The sequence below is a fragment of the Mobula hypostoma genome, chromosome 8 (genome assembly GCF_963921235.1).
Source record: "Mobula hypostoma chromosome 8, sMobHyp1.1, whole genome shotgun sequence".
Lineage (NCBI taxonomy): Eukaryota > Metazoa > Chordata > Chondrichthyes > Myliobatiformes > Myliobatidae > Mobula > Mobula hypostoma.
The window spans coordinates 6,119,390-6,123,696 of record NC_086104.1 but is presented as its reverse complement, the minus strand read 5'-3'; positions in this window follow the sequence as shown (position 1 = coordinate 6,123,696).

Genomic DNA, 4,307 nt, shown 5'->3' with positions numbered 1-4,307 from the left:
CTTCTCCTCCTGCCAGTACTTACTAAGGAAAAGGATATAGAGGACCAGGAGATCAGTGTTGAGAATATAAATACGTTAGGGCACTTAGAGGTCAAGGAGGAGGAAGTGTTGGGCCTCCTAATGAGTATTAAAATGGATAACTCCCCAGGGCCTGATGGGATTTACCCCAGTCTATTGAATGAGACTGCTAGGCCCTTGACCAGTATCTTTGTATCTCTAGCCACAGGCGAGGTGCCGGAGGACTGGCGAGTGGCTAATGTTGTACCTCTATTTAAGAAGGAAACAAGGGAAAATCTTGTGAGCATAGACCAGTGAGTCTCATGTTAGTTATGGGGGAATTCTTAAGGATAGGACTTATGAGCATTTGGAAACCCCTGGGCTAATTAGGGAGAGTCAGCATGGCTTTGTGCTGAGCAGTTTGTGGCTTACGACTTGGTTTAGTTTTTTGACAAGGTGATGAGAGGGATTTATGAGGGTAGGGCATTGGATGTTGTCCACATACATTTTAGTGTAGCCCCCCGGCAAACCTCAGGGTCGCTCGGCTCGCTGTCGTCTAGAGAAACAGCCCTTGGCCCCGCCAAACTGGGAAATTAGTTTGTGTGGATACTGTGTGAAGTACCCCACCCCGCCCAAATAACAGACAATACACCAGATACGATTAAGTGAATTACAGTTTATAGATATTACTGGAACTATATAATTAATAGAGATAAAATATAAAAGGAAAATAAAACGCACCACACTTATCAAAGTTCAATCTCTTCGTGCACAAACAGTTGGAGCTCAGGACCCTCCTTCTTCACTTGCGACCCCTCGGACCACCTCGACTGGCCGCCTGGGACCAACAACGGTGGTTGACCAGGCGCTCCTCACGAGTCCGTCTCCGTCTCCTCTCCTCACCGAACACCCTGGACCTCGGACTCCTGCTCGGGGTCCGACCCCGTTAGCGGACTCACAGCACCTGGTCCATCCTCTGTCTCTCTCTCCCGCCTTCTGCCAAAAACCCGCACATCACAATAACTTACAGACACACAGAAAGAATAACATCTATCCCAATTGGTTTGTAACACCTTCTTATCAGTAACATAATCCAAATAAACTGCTAGCGGGAGGACTTTCTCAGCAGTTAACATAACAAAGAAGCCAATTCAATTATAACATAACAAAGAAGCCATTTTAATTAGACTACGCAGTAACATAAAAGAAGAAACCCTTTACAAGTGCAAGACATAAAAATGACTATAAATTACAATAAGAATATATATAAAAATCATACAAAACGAGAACAAAATAGTGAAGTAGTGTTCACAGGTTCATAGACCATTCAGAAATCTGATGGCAGAGGGGAAACTCTTCCAGAAATATTGAGTCTATGTCTTCAGGCTCCTGTAACAGTAGCAATGAGAAGATGGGGCTCCTTAATGATGGATACCACCTTGTTGAGGCATCACCTGTCCTCGAGGCTAGTGCCCATGAGGGAGCTGGCAGAGTTTACAACCCTTTGCAGCTTTTCGCTATCCTGTGAGTTGGAGCCTCCACACCAGATGGTGATACAAACAGTCAGAATGCTCTCCGCGGTACATTTGCACAAATTTGCTGGCGTCTTTGGTGCCATACCAAATCTCCTCAAACTCCGATTGAAATATAGTCACCGGGTGCCTTCTTCATGACTGCATCAAGATGTTGGACCCAGGATAGATCTTCAGAGGTGTTGACACCCAGGAACTTGAAAACTGTTCACCCCTTCCACTGCTGAGCCTTCGACGAGGACTGTGTGTGTTCCCTCGACTTCTCCTTCCTGTCCACAATCAATTCCTTGGTCTTACTGATGAGTGTAATGTTGTTGTTGTGACACCACTCAACCAGCAGATCTGTTAGTCTAGGTGGTGAGGATCCCTCAGCAGGGTATGAGCAGATGTTCACACCGCAGAAACTGATAACACAGGCCTGTCCGGAGGTAGTCCGTAGTGTTACAAACTGCAGCTGCCCTGTGTGGAGAATGGACAACGCAAGGCAGAGGGACCGGGGCACAGACAGGGGGGTGTGTGTGCGATAAATACACACAAAAGCACCGATGCCATCGAATGCAAAAGCCGACATAAAGCAGTGCATGCTGCTCAGTCCATCACGGGTAGAGCACTCCCGACTATCAGGCCCTTGAACCAGAGGGGATAACTTCACTCACCCCATCACCGAACTGAAAATAACCTATGGACTCAGCTTCAACGACTTCACCCCAGGTTCTCAATATTTATTGCTTATTTATTATTTAGTTTTTTCTTTTGTATTCTTTTTGTCAGGTACAGCTTCTTCCCCTCTGCCATCTGATTCCTAAATGGACATTGAATCTTTGGACACTACCTCACTTTTTTTTTAATATACAGTATTTCTGTTTTTGCACTTTTTAAAAAACATATTCAATATATGTAATTGATTTACTTGTTTTATTTTAATTTTATTTATCATTATTATCATGAGCTCTTAAAGATAGCAGAATCAAAGGTTATGGGGATAAGGCAGGAACTGGATACTGATTGTGGATGATCAGCCATGATCACAGTGAATGGCGGTGCTGGCTCGAAGGGCCGAATGGCCTACTCCTGCACCTATTGTCTATTATTATTTATTATTATTTTTTTCTCTCTCTGCTAGATTTATGTATTGCATTGAACTGCTGCTGCTAAGTTAACAAATTTCATGTCACATGCCGGTGATAATAAACCTGATTCTGATAATCGCAGTTTGTTGTCTTTTTCACACTGGTTGCTTGTCCGTCTGTGTGTGTGGTTTTCCCCGATTCTGTTGTGCTTCTTTATACTTACTGTGAATGCCCACAGGAAAATGGATCCCACGGTTGCAAACGGTGACATATATGTAATTTCAGATGGTGGGGGTGGAGATACGTCTCTACCAAAGGAGGTGTAAGGTGCTCCTTCCCTCTGCTAGCCTGCAGGTCACCCTTGGGCAAGGTGTAGTACCTGATTAACCCCCGATCAGGGTCACAGGAAGCCATGGGAGCAGGTGGTGGATGGTCGTACGAGCAGCCGGTGCACATCACAAGTCCTGGTTATGCGACCACTGGCGCCAGGCAGACAATCTCTGAAGTGTATTGATAATGACTGGGGTTACCAGTCTTGTAGAGACACTGCCCAGAAGAAGGCAATGGCAAACTACTTCTGTAGAAAAATTTGCCAACAACAACCATGATCAAGACTGATCACCTGCACTATACAACACGGTGCATAATGATGATGTCATACAACACTGCATAATTATGATGCTATACGACACAGTGCATAATGATGATGTCATATGACACAGTCCATAATGATGAGGATGACAATATGTACTTTGATAATAAATTTACTTTGAACAAAAATACTGGTGAATCTCAAGGCATTGTTAATTCCAATGTGGGATATGGATGCTAGAACAGGGCCTACAAATATTCATATTCAGATTCATTTATCACACGCACATTGAAACGCGCGGTAGCATCACGGTTCGTGTACGGTGCCTGTGTCCCAGGTTCGATTCCCGCTGTTGTCTCTACGTTCTCCCAGTGATGCTCCGGTTTGCTTCCACACTCCCAAACCTACGGGTGGGTTAATTGTTCACAGGGGCGTGACTGGGCAGTGTGAGCTCGTTGGGTCGGAAGGCCCCGCTACTGTGTTGTTTCTCCAAATGAAATAAATCAATAATGAAATATATCAGATAATGAAAGTGTGCCGTTTGTGTTAACAAGATTGTGGTGGGGGCCGCCCGCCAAGGTCACCACATATTCGGGCGCCAACATGGCCGGTCCCGAATGATCAGCAGAAGAACACAAACAATCTCTTCCACCTATCCCCTCCCAGCTTCTCTCTTCATTCCCCCCCACTCCATCACCCACTCACCTATCCCCTCCCAGCTTCTCTCTTCATTCCTCACCCACTCCGTCATCAACCCACCTTCTCATCTTCCCCTCCTCTTCCACCTATCCCCTCCCAGCCTCTCCCTTCACCCCCCTCCCCGCCCAACTCCATCACCAACCCACCTTCCCGCTCACCTTCACCTGTCACCTTCCCTTTCCCACTTCCTTACTCTGGCTTCTTCTGCTTTCCTTTCCAGTCCTCATGCAGGGTCTTCCCCCAAAACGGCGACTGTTTAATCCCTTCCACAGATACTGCCGGACCTGCCGAGTTTCTCTGGAAATTTGTGTGCAGATTTCCAGCATCTGCATTAACTCTGGGGTTTGTACCGATTTGCAAACAGCCCGTGGGACTGTGGTAACAGGCTGGGCTTTAGGACCCAGCGTTGCACACTTC